The sequence below is a fragment of the Loxodonta africana genome, chromosome 7 (genome assembly GCF_030014295.1).
Source record: "Loxodonta africana isolate mLoxAfr1 chromosome 7, mLoxAfr1.hap2, whole genome shotgun sequence".
Classification (NCBI taxonomy): Eukaryota; Metazoa; Chordata; class Mammalia; order Proboscidea; family Elephantidae; genus Loxodonta; species Loxodonta africana.
Window position 1 is genome coordinate 51,053,831 of NC_087348.1, and position 21,240 is coordinate 51,075,070.

At 41.1% G+C, this 21,240-nt stretch overlaps 1 protein-coding gene across 1 annotated transcript in view; it reads left to right on the top strand.

The window, feature by feature from the left end:
• The window catches only part of LOC104846095 (uncharacterized), a 202,617-nt gene that overhangs the window by 179,798 nt on the left and 1,579 nt on the right, over window positions 1-21,240 (top strand). The gene's annotated exons all lie outside the window — the stretch shown is intronic.

Below are 21,240 nucleotides of genomic sequence, written 5' to 3' on the forward strand. Positions count from 1 at the left end.
GCACGTGACTTAGGGTGGGCCAATGAAAATTTATATTCAGATGTTGGTAGACAGGAGCTCTCTCTTTTGGGGTGTTACGCTGGCATGATGTAGCCTTGAACTGTCCTTGCTGCAGGAGGAATTGTCTGCAAGAGCAAAGAGAAGCCAAGGTAGAGAGGAAGCAAGACAGAGCTAATTTCTGAGAACATCGCTTCAATCCTTAGAGTTTCTAAGGCCACCCTTAAAGTTTCTCAAGTTAATATGAGTCAATAAATTCTCCTTTTCTGCTCAAGTCCTTTGAGTTGACTTTCTGTCACTTGCAACTGGAAGAGCGTTTAGGGAAACAGGGACTCAATTTCCCCTAGTCAGTTGCATAGTTCATGTCCCAGTGATGATGCATTCCAACCAGAGCCATATTGCCATTGGAGGCCACAAAAAGCCCCTTGGAGGAGTGGTACTGCCACAGTGATGTTCTGTTTTCATTTGCTTGTGGTCTACCAGAAAGTAAGCATGAGCTCAGAGGACCATTTATACCCTCTCCCTTCCTTAACTCCCAACCTATAACATCAGCACAAATGAAGTGTCCCTTACCATCAACTAGCGCCATTCACAGCCATGGCCCTGCACACCCATTCATCTCTGACTGGATACCACTTGAAAAGCATGCTCTGTTTCATATCATAAAACCATTTAATTGGATTAGAGATGCTTTTACTCACAATTTTTCTCATAAGCCATAACTGATGAGTTGAAATGTGCTTACCATTGCAGCCCTGACACAGGAAGTCCCCTGTCCCTCCCATGTATGAATGTTTGCTTTCAGTCACATCTACAGTGTTGTGAGCTTGCCCCTGGCACAGCCTCCTTCTTCCATGTAGGTCTACCTGGCCTTCATCAGGGTATTGACTCATCTGGAATTTCTCCAAGCCTCATCTAGCCCCTTTCCAAACTGAGACTCATTTATAGCTTCCCTGTGTTCTTTTCAACCAAATACACATTCATCATGAGGCATATATCCCTTGTATTCTGTGCCCAGAAGGGACAGAAAATGTGAGGACAGTAAGTAACATGGGGATGATAATACTGTTTGGTGTATCTTAAAAACAAATGAATCCTTCCATTTGACAGATGAGGAAACTGAGGCAAATGGAGGTTAAGTCATTAATTGGAGGTCATATAGCTGGTAAGTGTCAAGGGATGGAGTTTGGAGTCAAGTAGAATTATGTTTGGATTTCATCACTATTAATCACTAGTTACGCAACTCTGGACGAGCTCTCTCACATTTTCTCATCTGATAGATCTGGCTGGTAATATTTGGCAACAGCTCCCACCCTTGGATCTGTTCGCACCTACTCTTTTGCACCAGAAGGAGGTGCCTCCTGAGAAGTGGTGTGCTGGTAAGTGTTTAAACACCAGCATGTGTACACGGGCATAAGTTCATTAAGAATTTTACTGATTTAAAAAAATGGTTGGCACACAATTTATGAATAATAATAAAATATGCAGCACTCTCTATTGTAAATTCCATGTATCCAATGGGTTCTCACAGAATGCTTTTATTAATTTTTTTTTTTTTTTGGCTGAACTATTCGTAGCCAACCTTTAGTAGCGATTGACAAACAAGTGTACTTCTAGCATAAATGTCGATTGACATTTTTGTTTATATTCCTGGGTAAGAGGCATGCTGTGAGCTAAAAAAGATAATAATTTTTGAATGCTGGAGGCATATTCCTTCAACTTTTTCTACTAGTCACGGCTATGGGCATATGATGTGCTTTTAAATATAATCTGCATTACTAACATTTTCTGAAGTCTTTAGCCTAGACCAGGGATCAACGAGCTATGTCCTCTGGACCACATCTGGCCTGCTGCCTATTCCTGTAAAAAAGTTTATGGGAACACAGCCACACTCATTTGCTTATGTATTGTCTATGGCTGCTTTTGTGCCACAAGAGCAGAGGTGAATGGTTGAAACAGACACTGTATGGCCCACAAAGCCTAAAAGATTTACTCCCTGGCCCTTTACAGAAGAAGTTAGATGACCTCTCCTCCCATCAGAAGCCATTGTTCTAGGTCTTTGGAATTACCTTTCCAGGAGATTGTGAATTTGGCTTACTTTTCTTACATATTGTCTCCTGATCCTGAAATATCTGGGGGAAGACCTTGCTAGATTGAGGAAACCTCTGGGAATTAGATATGTATATATTTGGAATTTTATTACTTTCAAGGTCATATGACTCATTACTCAAATATTTCCAATGAAGCCCTATCTCTTGTGCCTTGCTCCTAGGAAACCATTATCTCCTGGTTTTCCCCCCACCTCTCACACCCTTGGTCTCATTGTCCCTCGAGCTTTTGTATTTGTGCACCCTTGTCTTAGGTTGGGTTCACCCAGAGGCAGACCTCGAAACAAGAATTTGAGTGCAGAGAGCCTATTTGGCCACAGTAGGGGAGTAGAGAAGTGGGATAGGGAAGTGAAGGAAACCAGTACAGAATATGTTAATGAGGAGGTTACTGAGGTGGGTACCTGGGGCTCAATCCCACTGGGGCTCCTGTGAGATGCTGTGGAACATGCTTCAGGGTTGTTCACCCAAGGCCAAGGAAGCTGGGATTTTTTTTTTTAATTATTGTGCTTTAGGTGAAAGTTTGCAGCTCAAGTTAATTTCTCATTCAAAAATTTATACACATATTGTTTTGTGACATTGGTTAAAATCCCCACAATGTGACAGTATGTCCACCCTTTCCACCCCAGGTTCCCTGTGTCCAATTGTCCAGTTCCTGTCCCTTCCTGCCTTCCCATCCTGCTTTTGGTCAAGAGTTTCCCTTTTGGCCTCATATATTTGATTGAACTAAGAAGCACGTTCCTCACGTGTGTTATTTTTTGTTTTATAGGCCTGTCTAATCTTTGTCGGAGAGGTGGGCTTCAGGAATGGTTTCAGTTCTGGGTTAGCAGAGCATCTGGGGGCCATAATTTTGGGGGTTCCTCTAGTCTCTGTCAGACCAGTAAGTCTGATCTTTTTATGTGAATTTGAGTTCGGGCCTATATTTTTCTCCTGCTCTGATAGGGACTCTCTGTTGTGATCTCTGTCAGGGTAGTCGTTGGTGGTAGCCAGGTACCATTTAGTTCTTCTGGCCTCAGGCTGGTGGAGTCTCTGGTTCATGTGGTCCTTTAGTCCTTTGGGCTGGTATTTTCCTTACGTCTTTGGTTGTCTTTGTTCACCTTTGCTCTGGGTGGGATGGGACAAATAGAAGTATCTTAGATGGCCATTCATAGGCTTTTGGAAGTGCTGGTGATGTAGTGGTTAAGTGCTATGCCTGCTATCCAAAGGGTCGGCAGTTTGAATATGCCGGGCACTCCTTGGAAACTCTATGGGGCAGCTCTGTCCTATAGGGTAGCTATGAGTCAGAATCGACTTGATGGCACTGGGTTTGGTTTTTGGTTTTCACAGGCTTTTGACTCCAGATGCTACTCACCAAAGTGAAATGTAGAACATTTTCTTTATAAACTTCGTTATGCCAATTGACCTAGATGTCCCCTGAGACTATGGTTCCCAGGCCCCAAAGCTGGGGTATTTGTCCTATAGCTTGTATCACCTTTTGCCAAGGGCTGTTCTTGGGATGCTGCCCCTGGCACTCTGACCTACACCAAGCTTAGGCTGAGTAAAGCCTTGGATGGAGAGTTTCAGTAGGATTTCACTGGCACAGGGTGAGCACTAAGCAGACACTGAGAGTATCTGCCACAACCCCTTAAATGCAGGATTGCCCTCAGCTCACTCCTCTGCCCATCAGTGCTCTCCACGTGTAATCCATATGCTCCGTGACTTCAACACCCATCTGTGTTGGCCTCTATCCCAGCCACAGCTCCTATCTTAGGTGCCAGGTCTTTATTTCTTGCTACCTACCAAACTTCTTCACCTGCATGTTTCACAGGCATCTTGAAGGAAACATAAAGCTAAACTCATCACCTTCTCCTTTGTACCACACCCCAAACCAGACATTCCTTTTATAGTCTCATTTTTGGTGGATGACATCATCATCTTTTCAGTCTCCACAACTAAAAATTTCAGAGTCATCTTTTTTGCAGCAACCTTATGATTAGCCCTCTGGCCATCAAATTCTCCTGCTCTAACCCATCCTGTGTTTAACTGCTAGGCAAATGGGCAGCACTGACCCCTGGATGTTATACCTGAGAAGGGTCCACCAGCACTTATATTGCATTCTAGCGAAATACATAACCTGAATCTCATCACGAGCCATCATCAAATAACCCTGAATTAAGGAACACTTTATAAAATAACTGGCCTTTATTCTTGAAAAATATCAATGTCATAAAAGATAAAGACAGGCTGAGGTTCCAGATTAAAGACTGAAAAGATACGACAAATAAATGTAATTCATAACCCTGGATTAGATCCTGCACCAGAAAAAAGAAAAAGTTGTTTATTTTATAAAGCGTTTTACTGGGACAACTGGTAAACTTAAAACTGTATGTTATATAAAGGTATTAGATCAATGTCAAATTTTCTGAATTTAGTGACAGTATTGTGTTATGAAAGAGACTGTCCTTGTTCTTAGGCAATACACACATTGAACAGGAGGAAAGGAAGAGACAATTCTAAGCAGCAGTGGAGGGTGAATTTTCAATGTGAAGTCATGACTCATCATTTCTTAAATTCACCCAGAAGTACAAGGATTAAGGAACAATCCAACATAACTAGCAAGTGACCTGCATCGAATACCCTTAAAAAGAATACGTTCTGTAAAGTACGAGTTAGACCCTGGAGAAATGCTATTCCACATCTGACCAAATATGGCCAAGACTCATTAATCTCATTCTTGGAAATGTTTGCTAAATCTGTCTGCACTGGGCTAAGGGTTCTCTTTGAATTTGTATTAATAGCAAAAGAATATTTTTTTAAAAGGTTTCCAGGGGTCATATTTAACCTGCTTAGATAATAAGCTATTTTAAAAGCCCTCAGTGTATTACTTATTTGGATATCAAGTATTGAGGCTTATCAAGCAATTTTTTATGTTCATTTATTCAACAAACAGTCACTAAGCGTCAGCAATTATGCTCGTCCTGGGACACAAAAAAGCAAAAGCAATCCATGCTCTCATAGAGCTCATAGTCTAATGACTACGAAGCCTACAAACAAATAGTGGCGATGCAAGGTACCCTTGGTTTGAGAATGTAAAGCAAGTCAGAGAAGCCTACAGAGAGGAAGTAACCGTTCGTCAAGGTCTCTAAGGTTATGTAGAAGCTCTCTGGTTAGGAAAAGTGAGGGCACTGAAATATTTAGGGTAAAGGAGTATGATATAGACAACCTACTCTCAAATAGTTTAGAATTATTTAAGCACTTGGCCGCTAACCGAAAGGTCGACAGTTCAAACTCGCTGAACAGCTAGCTCCGCAGGAGAAAGACCTGGTGATCTGCTCCCACAAAGATTACAGCCTCAAAAATCCTATGGGGCAGTTCTGCTCTGTCACATGGGGTCACTATGAGTCGAAATCAACTCAGTGGCACCTAACAACAGCAACAATGAGAAAATGCATGTAGCATAACGTTAAAAGTTGGCGACTCCGGGCAAGAGACATACAAAGTTCTTTGTACTATTCTTGCAAGCTTTCTGTAAGTTTGAAAGTATTTCAAGACAAAAAAATAATTTTTTAATTGCCTGAGGATTCATTAAATAAATGTTCGTATATCCATACAGACGCATACTTGGCAGTCATTAAAAACAATGGCAAGAAACACATTTGTTGACATGGAAACAAGTTCGTGACATATAATTGAAAAGAGCAAGTTGCCATATGAGCTCAGTTTCATTCAGAACAACAACAAATCTCCTTTCCTAAAAACAGCCTGGGAAGATGTACATCAAAATGTGAATTCTGCTTATCTCTGAGTTATGTAGTAGAGGATAATTTTAATTTTCTTCATTTTGTTTATTTATCTTTTCTACTTGGCTAAAGTGTACATGTATTAATTGTGTAATAAAAATTAGCTATTTAAAAATAATGGTAAAGCTTGAAAAACTTCATGACTGTGTTAACTCATGTTTGGGATCCTCCAAGCTGGGGTACCTGCCCCCCTATAGTAACTTCTTTCTGGGCAGAGCCTTACCATTCTTTCAACTTCCAACATCACACTGTGGCAGTTAAAGAGGAAAAGAAAAGCTCTCTTCCTCCATTTTCTGTCTCCTCTCATTTTGCCTTCTTTACATATGAAGTCCTCAGAGAGTTGTTTCTGGCACATTTGATATTCTAAATTGTTCTCCATGTGTTTTTAGTATATTCTGCTGCCTGGTGATTTAAAATGGGTTTTTAATCCTATGCTCCTTACGTACTCTTGGACTTTTCCATAGCTAATCGCAAGACACTGGGCTTTCGGGACCTCACGTGAATGATGGGGATGTTGGAAGCATCACCCAAAACTTCCTTAGCTTCCATTCTCACTTTTTCTCAATCGGCCCAGGAGTGGGTAACTTTATCCCTGACCTGCTTACTTCTGAGTATGTGAAAGAGCTAATCCTTCAGATACACTTTCTTTGAAATCGCCCACTTAGAGAGCAACTCCAACAAAGGCAAAAAGCATGCTGCTGTGATGTCATTAGTGTGTAGATTCAGAGGTCCCCTCTAATCTAGGCTCTCAGGACTGTTTTTAATGGTTGATTCTGTTTCTTGGTGTCTGAAAAATCAGATCATCATCTACCACATTTACCCTTTAAGGTTGTGTTTTCCTGTTAATTTCTAGAAGATACAACTTTTCCTCCCCATTGCCACCAGCTCTCATCATCTCAATAGTCTCCTAACTGGTCTCTCTGCATTTGCTCTTGCCTCCACCAGTCCATCCCTTGTTGTTGTTGTGTGCCGTTGAGTCGATTCCAACTCATAGAAACCCTATAGGATGGAGTAGAACTGTACTATAGAGTTCCTAGGCTGTAATCTTTATTGGAGCAGATCGCCAGGTCCTTTTTATCCCAGAGCAACTTGTGTGTTTGAACTGCTGACCTTTCAGTTCGTAGCCAAATGCTTAACCATTGTGCCACCAGGAATCCTTGTCCAATCCCTAGAGTGCTAATTTTGAAATGGAAAAGTGATCATGCTTCTAATTCTCCCTTTAAGTCCCCACAGTGGCTTCCCTTTCTGTTAGGAGAAAATCCAACTTGTATGTGATAGGGCCCAGACTTTATATCCTGCCTCATCCAGTACTGTTCTCCCTCCTGTCCCATGGGCCAGCCACAGAATCGACCTCACTGGCCTCCTTCCAGTTCCTCAGAAACTCTGTGCTTACACCTGCCTTCATCTGAGTCAGGCTCTTTTGTCATAGGATCTCATAAAACTATATCCCTTTCCTGCAGAGCACCTGCCCTCAATTTGTAATGATGCATTCATTATGCCTCTTATTGGTTAAGTGTAAGCTCCACCAGAGAAGGGAACCTATCACTGCAGTATCACCAACACCAAACCCAGGGAGGGATATGGGTTGTTGTTGCTAGGTGCCGTTGAGTTAGTTCCGACTCATAGTGACCCTATAGGACAGAGTAGAACTGCCTTATAGGGTTTCCAAGGAGCAGCTGGTGGATTTCAACTGCCGACCTTTTGGTTAGCAGCCAAGCTCTTAACCATTACGCCACCAGGGCTCCAAGTTAGTAAAATTTAAGACGAGGTCTAGATTTATTTACCAGTTTTTGCTGAGAGGGTTTTAGCTCCATAAATTGGCTATGCTAGCATCATTTGCCACCAAGGGACAAAGAAAGACTTCCATTGTACCTCTTGAGGCGCAGTGGTTAAAGTACCCAATTGTTAACCAAAAGCTCGTCAGTTCAAACCCACCGGCTGCTCCACAGGAGAAAGATATGGCAGTCTGCTTCCATAAAGATTGTTGTTGTTAGGTGCTGTCGAGCTGGTTCCAACTCATAGCGACCCTGTGTTCAACAGAATGAAACACTGCCCAGTCCTGTACCATCCTCACGATTGTTGTTATGCTTGAGCCCATTCTTGAAGCCATTGTGTCAGTCCATCTTGTTGAGGGTCTTCCTCTTTTTCACTGACTCTCTACTTTACCAAGCATGATGTCTTTCTCCAGAGACTGATCCCTCCCAATAACATGTCCAAAGTACGTCCAAATCTTTGCTTCTAAGGAGCATTCTAGCTGTACTTCTTCTAAGACACATTACAGCCTGGGAAACCCTATGGGGCAGTTTGACTCTATCCTATAGGGTCACTATGAGTTGAAATCAAGTCAGTAGCAATGAGTTTGATTTTGTTTTTTTATGACAATATAGTAAAAATTGGCTGATTTCTATAATATTCACTATGCAAATTACATTGACTCAAACTTCCTCTGGCTCAATAGCTGAACCCATTCCCTCTCCTCTTCAAAGCATCCCTAAGCTCTTCCTGGAAATTTCTAAAAGTGTAACACTCACCACATCGCATCCATCCTGTTCTTCCCCTCTTGCTCTGCTGCCCTTGCTCTTGAACCACCTGAAGTAACAATTATAATGTTCTTTATTGACAGGGTCCTTGTAAGATCACCAACATCCATACTCCAGTGGTTATCAGGGTCCTGAAAAAAGGAGTCTTCCCCCCTCAACCAAAACAACAAATTCTAGCCCAACGACAAACATAAGGCTCCACCCCTGCAGACCAAAGCTGTTTGCAACTCCATCAAAGGCCAAAAAGCAAACAACAGAAATCTTTAGGCTCCAGAAATCAACCAGGACATGTAAAATATACATTATTTAATCTTCACAAAAATCCTATGAGGTTGATGTTATTATCTGCATTTAGAGATGAGAAAACCAAGACTCCCTGAGATGCTGAGTGACTTATTGAGGCCAAAGCAGGAAAGCTACTGTTCTAACCCAGCTCTAATGATTTTAAGCTCTTAACCAATATTCTATACTGCAAGACAACATGAATATAAATGGCAGATGTGGTGACTTGTATTCAATTTATTTCAATTAGCCTTCCTGGCAACATCCAGATAGGCTCAATGAAGATAAATTATTTATATAAAGACATACGGAGTATACTCCTAAATGTTAGTTTTATTGTCTTAATTTTTCAGCTTTATACAGGATCACATTTAAGGTATATTCTCCCCAGGTATACCTTCTAAACATATACATTTCCTCTTGTAACCATGTAACCTGCTAATACCACAAAGTCAAAGGCCTCCCTTGGACAGACTCCCAAGGCCTGATTTACCCTTCAGCTACCTGTGTGTTACTCATTGAGGCCTCAGTGCCATCAGGGATTCATGCTGCCAAGCTTATGTTTATTCTTAGATGAGGTGAGTGCAGGGATAGACTCCATGCCAGAATCCTTCTCTGGCATTCCAGGTAACTGACCACGAACTATGGTCCATTCTATGCTAAGTATAGCAAGTAACAAAAATAGCCTCACCCCTGTGAAAGGCGTATCTGTGCCATATGCCCACTGGCCTCCTCCCATCTGACAGGCGCTCTCTCCACACCTCAGGAAGAGGCAGGGCTGTGTCCTCACACAGACCCAGAGGCACAGTGTCCCTCACATGCACACCCACCTCCTGCTCTGAAGGCATCCAGGGCCTGGGGAGGCCCCAAGGTAGGGCCTCAAGCTCAGGGGCCCAGGCAGAACCTAATTAGTGAGCCATGGAAGGAGGCAGGGTCAGAATGTACTAGTTTCCTAGGGCTGTTGTAAAAGATTACTACAAATGGGGTGGCTTAAAACAAAGAGAAATATCTTGTCTCATAGTTTTGGAGGCTAGAAGTCTAAAATTAAGGTATTGGTAAGGTTGATTCCTTCTAGAGACTCTGGGGGAGAGTCTGCACCATGCTTCTGTCCTAGCTTCCGGGGGTTGCCAGCAATTCTGTTTCTTGGCTTGTAGACACATCACTCCAGTCCCCACCTCTGCCTTCACATGGTGTTCTCCTTGTATGTCCCTGTGTGATTATTATTCCTACTGTGCACCTCCTCTTCGAATCTCCAGAGGCACCTCACCCTACCTGCTCAAAACTGAACTCACTACTTGTCTTGCTCACCTTCACCCCATACTTATTCCTTCTTTCCATAAATGGAATCATCAATAAGTGGCCCAAGACTGAGAGTCATCCTGGGCTCTTTCCTCTCCTTCATCAATGTATCATTAAATTTTCTGCAAAATCTGTCTTGAACCCACCCACTTTGCTCCATCTCCCCTGCCATCACCCTAGTCCAAGCCACCATCATGTTTGCCAGGACTACAGTAGTAGCCTAACTGTTCTTCCTGCGGACATTATGTTTCCATCTAACCAATGGTTCAATTTGAACCACAGGGATTATTTTACTAAACAAATCTGATCTTGCCTTTCCCCTGCATGTAACCCATTTAGTGGCTTCCCTTTGCCCCAGGATAAAGTCGAAATTTCTTAACAAGACCCTCTCCAGTCCAGCTTCTGCCTCCTCTCCAGCCTCCTCTGGCAGTTCGTGTTCCATTCATCTGGATTCTTATTCTCTAAGATGCGCTGCACTCTCTCTGGCCTCTGAGTCTTCCTCCTGGAAGACTCTTCCCCCTACTCTTATACTACTCGCTTTTTCTTCAGGTCTTGGCTTGGCTGTCACTTCCTCAGAAGGTCTTCCTTGATTCCCTAGACCAAGTCACTTTTCCTGCTATGTGCTTTTAGAGTCCCTGTGCTGTCCCTGACATAGTGTTCATCGAACTGCATGATTATCTGATGATTGCTTCCTCTCTAGACTAAGGCTACATGACGGCAGGGCCCATCACTTCCTAGCTTGCTCACTGCTCTCCCTCTCATGCCTGGAGCGTGCTTGGAATGTACTAGGTGCACAGTGAATATTCACTGAGGAAAGGAAGGATGAGAGGGAAGAAGAAAAGGGGAGAATTAAAGGGGGAAGCCTGACTTTTCTCTGCCGTACAACCAGAAAGAACAAGACTAGCAACTTCTTCTTGACAAGTGGAAGACGAGAGCTGACACATCCCAGCCCCCAACCCCCTAAAACTGAGAACTCCTGAGGACAAGAACTCTGTCTTGCTCGAAGTCGTATCCTCAGCATCTAACAAATAGCATGTGTGCAGTAGAGGCTCTTGAATGAATGAATTCATTCTAAGGATTTCTTGGCTTAGATGATAACCAGTGGTATTACCAGTCAGAGAACTTATATTTTGAAATAAGCTTTGAGCAACTATTTGACTTTTTAAAGAATGTTCACGTATATAAGCTTTAATAAAAATAAAAACCTAAAAAAATGAAACAAAGGAAAAATTTCTCACTGGATACCCTCTTTTTACCACCAACCAAAATCAGATCTAGTAATGAATGTGCAAAGTTCCAAAGTCATAGAAACTCTTAAGAACATGTAGTTCATTCACTGGGCTAAAATGTACATTTTTTTTTTTTAAATAATTTTTATTGAGCTTTAAGTGAACATTTACAAATCAAGTCAGTCTGTCACATATAAGCTTATATACACCTTACTCCATACTCCCACTTGCTCTCCCCCTAATGAGTCAGCCCTTCCAGTCTCTCCTTTCATGACAATTTTGCCAGTTTCTAACCCTCTCTACCCTCCTATCTCCCCTCCAGACAGGAGATGCCAACACAGTCTCAAGTGTCCACCTCAAACAAGTAGCTCACTCTTCATCATCATCTCTCTCCAACCCATTGTCCAGTCCCTTCCATATCTGATGAGTTGTCTTCGGGAATGGTTCCTGTCCCCGGCCAACAGAAGGTTTGGGGACCATGACTGCCAGGATTCCTCTAGTCTCAGTCAGAACATTAAGTCTGGTCTTTTTATGAGAATTTGGGGTCTGCATCCCACTGATCTCCTGCTCCCTCAGGGGTTCTCTGTTGTGCTCCCTGTCAGGGCAGTCATCGGTTGTGGCTGGGCACCATCTAGTTCTTCTGGTCTCAGGATGATGTAAGTCTCTGGTTCCTGTGGCCCTTTCTGTCTCTTGGGCTCATAGTTATCGTGTGACCTTGGTGTTCTTCATTCTCCTTTGATCCAGGTGGGTTGAGACCAATTGATGCATCTTAGATGGCCGCTTGTTAACATTTAAGACCCCAGATGCCACATTTCAAAGTGGGATGCAGAATGTTTTCATAGTAGAATTATTTTGCCAATTGACTTAGAAGTCCCCTTAAGCCATAGTCCCCAAACCCCCGCCCTTGCTCTGCTGACCTTTGAAGCATTCAGTTTATCCCGGAAACTTCTTTGCTTTTGGTCCAGTCCATTTGAGCTGACCTTTCGTGTATTGAGTATTGTCCTTCCCTTCACCTAAAGTAGTTCTTATCTACTAACTAATCAGTAAATAACCGTCTCCCACCCTCCCCCCTCGTAACCACAAAAGTATGTGTTCTTCTCAGTTTATACTATTTCTCAAGATCTTATAATAGTGGTCTTATACAATATTTATCCTTTTGCCTCTGACTAATTTCGCTCAGCATAATGCCTTCCAGGTTCTTCCATGTTATGAAATGTTTCACAGATTCGTCACTGTTCTTTATGGATGCGTAGTATTCCATTGTGTGAATATACCACAATTTATTTACCCATTCATCCGTTGATGGACACCTTGGTTGCTTCCAGCTTTTTGCTATTGTAAACAGAGCTGCAATAAACATGGGTGTGCATATATCTGTTCGCGTGAAGGCTCTTATTTCTCTAGGGTATATTCCGAGGAGTGGGATTTCTGGGTTGTATGGTAGTTCTATTTCTAACTTTTTAAGAAAACGCCAAGTGGATTTCCAAAGTGGTTGTACCATTTTACATTCCCACCAGCAGTGTATAAGCGTTCGAATCTCTCCGCAGCCTCTCCAACATTTATTATTTTGTGTTTTTTGGATTAATGCCAGCCTTGTTGGAGTGAGATGGAATCTCGTCGTAGTTTTAATTTGCATTTCTCTAATGGCTTAATGGCTAATGATCAAGAGCATTTTCTCAAGTATTTGTTAGCTGCCTGAATATCTTCTTTAGTGAAGTGTGTGTTCATATCCTTTGCCCACTTCTTGATTGGGTTGTTTGTCCTTTTGTGGTTGAGTTTTAACAGAATCATATAGATTTTAGAGATCAGGCGCTGGTCGGAGATGTCATAGCTGAAAATTCTTTCTCAATCTGTAGGTGGTCTTTTTACTCTTTTGGTGAAGTTTTTAGATGAGCATAGGTGTTTGATTTTTAGGAGCTCCCAGTTTTCTGGTTTCTCTTCGTCCTTTTTGGTAATGTTTTGTATTCGGTTTATGCCTTTTATTAGGGTTCCTAACGTTGTCCCTATTTTTTCTTCCATGATCTTTATCACTTTATTCTTTATGTTTAGGTCTTTGATCCACTTGGAGTTAGTTTTTGTGCATGGTGTGAGGTATGGGTCCTGTTTCATTTTTTTGCAAATGGATATCCAGTTATGCCAGCACCATTTGTTTAAAAAGACTATCTTTTCCCCAGTTAACTGACACTGGGCCTTTGTTAAATATCAGCTGCTCATATGTGGATGGATTTATATCTGGGTTCTCAATTCTGTTCCATTGGTCTATGTGTCTGTTGTTGTACCAGTACCAGGCTGTTTTGACTACTGTGGCTGTATAATAGGTTCTGAAATCAGGTAGAGTGAGGCCTCCCACTTTCTTCTTCTTTTTCAGTAATGCTTTACTTATCCGAGGCTTCTTTTCCTTCCATATGAAGTTGGTGATTTGTTTCTCCATCACATTAAAAAATGTCATTGGAATTTGGATCGGAAGTACATTGTATATATAGATGGCTTTTGGTAGAATAGACATTTTTACTATGTTAAGTCTTCCTATACATGAGCAAGGTATGTTTTTCCACTTAAGTAGGTCCTTTTTAGTTTCTTGTAGTAGTACTTCGTAGTTTTCTTTGTATAGGTCTTTTACATCTTTGGTAGGATTTATTCCTAAGTGTTTTATCTTCTTGGGGGCTACTGTGAAATGGTATTGATTTGGTGATTTCCTCTTCGATGTTCTTTTTGTCGATGTAGAGGAATCCAAGTGATTTTTGTATGTTTATCTTATAACCTGAGACTCTGCCAAACTCTTCTATTAGTTTCAGTAGTTTTCTGGAGGATTCCTTAGGGTTTTCTGTGTGTAAGATCATGTCATCTGCAAATAGAGATAATTTTACTTCCTTCTTGCCAATCTGGATGCCCTTTATTTCTATGTCTAACCTAATTTCTCTGGCTAGGACCTCTAGCACAATGTCGAATAAGAGTGGTGATAAAGGGCATCCTTATCTGGTTCCCGTTCTCAAGGGAAGTGCTTTCAGGCTCTCTCCATTTAGAGTGATGTTGGCTGTTGGCTTTGTATAGATGCCCTTTATTATGTTGAGGAAATTTTCCTTCAATTCCTATTTTGCTGAGAGTTTTTATCATAAATGGGTGTTGGACTTTGTCAAATGCCTTTTCTGCATCAATTGATAAGATCATGTGGTTTTTGTCTTTTGTTTTATTTATATGGTAGATTACATTAATGGTTTTTCTAATATTAAACCAGCCTTGCATACCTGGTATAAATCCCATTTCGTTGTGGTGGATTATTTTTTTGATATGTTGTTGAATTCTATTGGCTAGAATTTTGTTGAGGATTTTTGCATCTATGTTCATGAGGGATATAGGTCTGTAATTTTCTTTTTTTGTGATGTCTTTACCTGGTTTTGGTATCAGGGAGATGGTGGCTTCATAGAATGAGTTAGGTAGTATTCTGTCATTTTCTATGCTTTGAAATACCTTTAGTAGTAGTGGGGTTAACTCTTCCCTGAAAGTTTGGTAGAACTCTGCAGTAAAGCCATCTGGGCCAGGGCTTTTTTTTGTTGGGACTTTTTTGATTACCATTTCAATCTCTTTTTTTGTTATGGGACTATTTAGTTGTTTTACTTCTGATTGTGTTAGTTTAGGTAGGTAGTGTTTTTCTAGAAATTCATCCATTTCTTCTAGGTTTGCAAATTTGTTAGAGTACAATTTTTCGTAATAATCTGATATGATTCTTTTAATTTCAGTTGGGTCTGTTGTGATATGGCCCATCTCGTTTCTTATTCGGGTTATTTGTTTCCTTTCCTGTATTTCTTCAGTCAGTCTGGCCAATGGTTTATCAATTTTGTTAGTTTTTTCAAAGAACCAGCTTTTGGCTTTGTTAATTCTTTCAATTGTTTTTCTGTTCTCTAATTCATTTAGTTCAGCTCTAATTTTTATTATTTGTTTTCTTCTGGTGCCTGATGGATTCTTTTGTTGCTCACTTTCTATTTGTTCAAGTTGTAGGGATAGTTCTCTGATTTTGGCTCTTTCTTCTTTTTGTATGTGTGCATTTATCGATATAAATTGGCCTCTAAGCACTGCTTTTGCTGTATCCCAGAGGTTTTGATAGGAAGTATTTTCATTCTCATTGCATTCTATGAATTTCCTTATTCCCTCCTTAATGCCTTCTATAACCCAGTCTTTTTTCAGCAGGGTTTTGTTCAGTTTCCAAGTATTAGATTTCTTTTTTCTAATTTCTCTGTTATTGATTTCTAGTTTTATTGCCTTGTGGTCTGAGAAGATGCTTTGTAATATTTCAATGTTTTGGATTCTGCAAAGGTTTGTTTTATGACCTAATATGTGGTCTATTCTAGAGAATGTTCCATGTGCACTAGAAAAAAAAAGTATACTTTGCAGCAGTTGGGTGGAGTGTTCTGTATAAGTCAATGAGGTCAAGTTGGTTGATTGTAGTAAGTAGGTCTTCCGTGTCTCTATTGAGCTTCTTACTGGATGTCCTGTCCTTCTCCGAAAGTGGTGTGTTGAAGTCTCCTACTGTAATTGTGGAGGTGTCTATCTCACTTTTCAGTTCTGTTAAAATTTGTTTTATGTATCTTGCAGCCCTGTCATTGGGTGCATAAATATTTAATATGGTTATATCTTCCTGGTCAATTGTCCCTTTTATCATTATGTAGTGTCCTTCTTTATCCTTTGTGGTGGATTTAAGTTTAAAGTCTATTTTGTCAGAAATTAATATTGCTACTCCTCTTCTTTTTTGCTTATTGTTTGCTTGATATCTTTTTTCCATCCTTTGAGTTTTAGTTTGTTTGTGTCTCTAAGTCTAAGGTGTGTCTCTTGTAGGCAGCATATAGACGGATCGTGTTTCTTTATCCAGTCCGTGACTCTGTGTCTCTTTATTGGTGTGTTTAGTCCATTTACATTCAGTGTAATTATAGATAGGTTTTTGTTTTTTTTTTATGTGTTTTGGGCTGTCATTTTGATGCTTTTTTATGTGTGTTGTTGACAATTTCATTTTTCCACTTACTTTTTTGTGCTGAGACGTTTTTCTTTGTAAATTGTGTGTTCCTCATTTTCATAGTATTTGACTTTGTTTGCTGAGTCGTTATGTTTTTCTTGGTTTTTATTTTGAGTTATGGAGTTGTTATACATCTTTGTGGTTACCTTAATATTTACCCCTATTTTTCTAAGTAAAAACCTAACTTGTATTGTCCTATATCGCCTTGTATCCCTCTCCATATGGCAGTTCTATGCCACCTGTACTTAGTCCCTCTTTTTGATTATTATGATCTTTTACACATTGACTTCAATGATTCCCTGTTTTGAGCGTTTTTTTTTTTTTTTTTAATTAATCTTAATTTGTTTTTGTGATTTCCCTATTTGAGTTGATATCGGGATGCTCTGTTCTGTGACCTTGTGTTGTGCTGGTATCTGATATTACTGGTTTTCTGACCAATTTCCTTTAGTATTTCTTGTAGCTTTGGTTTGGTTTTTGCAAATTCTCTAAGCTTGTGTTTATCTGTAAATATCTTAATTTTGCCTTCATATTTCAGAGAGAGTTTTGCTGGATATATGATCCTTGGCTGGCAGTTTTTCTCCTTCAGTGCTCTGTATATGTCATCCCATTGCCTTCTTGCCTGCATGGTTTCTTCTGAGTAGTCTGAACTTATTGATTCTGCGTTGTAGGAGACCTTTCTTTTATCCCTGGCTGCTTTTATAATTTTCTCTTTATCTTTGGTTTTGGCAAGTTTGATGGTAATATGTCTTGGTGATTTTCTTTTTGGATCAATCTTAAATGGGGTTCGATGAGCATCTTGGATAGATATCCTTTCGTCTTTCATGATGTCAGGGAAGTTTTCTGCCAACAGATCTTCAACTATTCTCTCTGTGTTTTCTGTTATCCCTCCCTGTTCTGGGACTCCAGTCACACGCAAGTTATTTTTCTTGATAGAGTCCCACATGATTCTTAGGGTTTCTTCATTTTTTTAAATTCTTTTATCTGATTTTTTTTCAGTTATATTGGTGTTAATTCCCTGGTCCTCCAGATCTCCCACTCTGCATTCTAATTGCTCCTCTCCTCTGACTTCCTATTGCGTTGTCTAATTTTGTAATTTTATTGTTAATCTTTTGGATTTCTGAATGCTGTCTCTCTATGGATTCTTGTAACTTATTAATTTTTCCACTATGTTCTTGAATAATCTTTTTGAGTTCTTCAACTTCTTTATCCCTGTGTTCCTTGGCTTTTTCTGTAGATTGCCTTATTTCATTTCTGAGGTCATCCCTGATATCTTGAAGCATTTTGTAAATTAATTTTTTATATTCTGTATCTGGCAATTCCAGGATTGTATCTTCATTTGGGAAAGATTTTCATTCTTTTGTTTGGGGAGTTGTAGAAGCAGTCATGGTCTGATTCTTTATGTGGTTTGATACTGACTGCTGTCTCCGAGCCATCACTAAGATATTGTAGTGATCTATTCTATATTTGCTCACTGAGTCTTATCTTGTTTTGTTTTCTTTCAATATACGTAGATGGGCTAGTAGATTGCGCTGTCTTGATTGTTGTAGCCCTTGACTCACTTATGTCCTATTACCAGCTGGTTTGGGCTGTTACCAGATATATAAGCCTGAGTCCATTCACTATTCCTGAGTAGAATCTGATTTGGGGTCATCAAGTGTATGGTGCAGACTGTCACCTATCCACCTAGAGAAGTAGTGGTGATAGTTGTGTGCACCAGATTCTAGTAGCAGCTGGGGTTCACACTCCAGGGGGGCAGGATGCTGACAGGCTTCCCCCAAGTGTCAGTGAGGTAGGTGTGTCTCTATTCCTAAAGCACCTTGGTGGGTGGGCTCTGCAGCTGTACCTTAGGCCCCCAATGCAAGTACCTCTACAGATTGGTAGGTGTCACCCTCCTTAGACCCCTAAGGCAGAAGGCTAGGTGGTCTGGGGGGAGCTTCAGCCCTCAGTTCCCTGTTGTGGGTCAGTGAGGGCTCTGTTGAATATGCAGAGATATCAGACCTGGGAAACTTGTCTTTCCAGTAAATCCGATAAAACAATCACAGTCAGATCCCTATCAGAAATGGCTTTGCATTATAATAGCCACCTTGTTCCCTGTAGGGATGAAAGCCCAAGACTGTGGATCACATATGCTTGGCTGGAGCTGGTTCTGTGTTTTTAGTCCAATTAGGGAAGGATTTTTGGTCCCTGGGTTTTTTGTAGCTGCTTCTCTCAGGCCAGGAGAATGGGTTAGGAAAAGACTATAAAAAAAAAAAAGAAAGAAAGAAAAACCGCAGAGCAGTTCACTCTCTGGCTCAGGAAATTTCAATGTTAATGAAGCCGCCTGGGAAGGGGAGGGGAGGGGAGGGTTCAGATAAATAGGAGAGAGTAGCACCCCGGAATATAGACAAAGTTACTTATCTTGCTTGGGATGACTGTTTTATCTGAGATTCCAGAGGGGGGTGCGTCGACTGTGTGCGCTGGCTGGGTAGAGATTGCCCCCGAGGGTCAGGCCCGCGTCCTGTGCTTGCCTGTCTCAGAAGCCACGGTTAGTTCCTCCGCTTCCAATCCAAAGCCCAGCGCCAAGGTTCCCCAGCTGGGACGCTACATTCCTGGCTCCAAAACCAGTCGCTGCCTCCCGGTGACTTCTCCTCCTGTCAGCCGCCTCGCTGCGCTGCCTGCGTGCACTGGCTGGGCTTCCCCCGAGGTCAGTTCAGGGGGCTAGGGCTGCACCCCGTGTTTGCACCGTCACAGGATGCCATGCTCAACTCCCCTGCGCCCAGTCCAAAGCCCGGCGCCAAGGTTCCCTGGCTGGGACACTGGCTCCAGGCTCCGAAAACAGTCGCTGCTTCCCCGTGGTTGTTCGTTCTCAGCCTCCGTCACTCAGGTCAACTCTTTAGATCTGTGTTTGGTGGTCAGGGTTCGTAGATTGTCATGTATGTGATCGATTCACTTGTTTTTCCGAGTCTTTGTTGTAAGAGGGATCCGAGGTAGCTTCTACCTAGTCAGCCATCTTGGCCCCGCCTCCTAAAATGTACATTTTGATTTCACCATCAAGAAAGCCAGAATAAGGAGTAAATGTAAAATTTGGACCTAGAGAGCCTGAAGTTTGGGCTCAAGGTCACCACTTATTGTACACATGCCTTTGGGAAAGGTATTCAACCTCTTCACTTTATTTTCTTTTCTGTAAAATGAGGTAGGGCCCCTGGATGGCACAAATAGGTAAGCACTCAGCTACTGATAGGTTGGTGGTTTATATCTACCCAGAGGCATCTCAGAAGAAAGCTTGGCAGTCTACTTCTGAAAGATCACAGCCATTGAAAACCCTACAGAGCACAGTTCTACTGTGAAACACAGGGGGTCGCCATGAGTCGTGATTGACTTGACAGCAACAGGTTTGGTTTGGGAAAGTGAGATGTGTTTTGCGAGGTTTTTGTGAAGAATGAATATAAAATGTAAAGCACCTAACATAGTCTTGGCACATTCCAGGTGCTTCCAATGATGCCATTATTTAAAAGTATTCTTGCATTTTAATTATTTTAAAGTATCCCTGCAGGGCTCACATAGAAAACAGGGAACTCATGAAATATTGCTCCCTCGGTGGGAATAGGCCCTATTTTTTTTTTTTTTTTTGCCGTTCCATGCCCTCAAAGAAAGAAGAAACTGGTGGCAGAGAAATAGGAAAACAATAGCAACAAAGAGGCATGGGAAATGAAAATGAGAGTATGTGATTTTCACTGGATTTAGGAGTCAGGCTAAAGAGCAAAGATCTTCTTTGATTTTGTGTTTTACCTTCTCAGTATTCATGCTTAAGGGAGGGGAGCCAGAGGCAGGATCTTAATGGGCCAGAAGGAGTCATGCTTACTAAATACCTGCTCATCTCTTGAGTGCTTTTTTAAAAATGAAATTTGCATTCACTTATTTTTGTAAATAACGCTTTTTTCCCCATTTTTGTTTATTTTAGAAAATTCATACACGTAAAAAGGAGAAAATGTATTCACAATTCCACTGCCCGATAACTACTGGAAATATTTTGGAGTCTAGCCTTTCAAAGTTCTTTCTAGGCAATAAACACAAACAAATATGTTCTTGTGCGACAGATGAGCTCACATGGTGCATCCTGTTCTGTAACCTGGTCTTTTTCATTGAACATCTTTCCATATCAGAAAATGAGCCTACCTGATGTCACGATGACATTGGTGGACTGCAAGAGCAGCTGGCCACAAGGCATTCATGGTGCGCCAGGCAGAGACTCAGAACCTGTTTCTGCTTCCCCTCCCATGAACAGTGCTTCAGTGAACAACTGTGTAGTCCCACCTTTGCAAAACCCATAATTGTTTCCTTATGGTGAATTCTCACATTCAATGTTAATTTTCTCAGGAAAAGAAGGCAATGCTATTAAAATGTTTAAATCATAAGTTGACTTCTTTTGGGTGAAGATGGCGGGCTGCAACTTGATATGATGCTTTTATTCCCAGATTTTGTTCAACCACCAAGTTTTATCTCAAGTACCACCTCATTTCTATTCAACAAACTTAACAAATGAACAAGACACAGTCCCTGTCCTTGAAGAGATTACAACTGAGTAGCAGAGATAAGAGACACAATAAACCGTTAGACCCGTTGCCGTGGAGTTAAGTCCAACTCATACAGACACAATAAGTATCTGTAATAAATGAGTTTTCTCTCTCATTTGACACAGAAGTACCTGGCTTTTCACCATGAGAAGCAAGAACAAGATGGACATATAATACTAACACTAAAAAACACTAGCTGATGTTTAATGTTTGCTGTGTCTAGTAACTCAATATATTAAATGACACATGGTATATATAAATGACATGCATTAATGACATTCATCATTTAGTTCTCACAGTCAGCCTGTGAGGTAAGTGCAGTTGTTATGAACATTATATTGTTGTGGAAACTGAGGTTCAGGGAAGTTAAGTAACTTGCCCAAAATAACTCAGCTGGCAAGTGGTAGAGCTGGGATGTGATTTGAGGCCCTTTGGGGCTACAGCCCTCTAC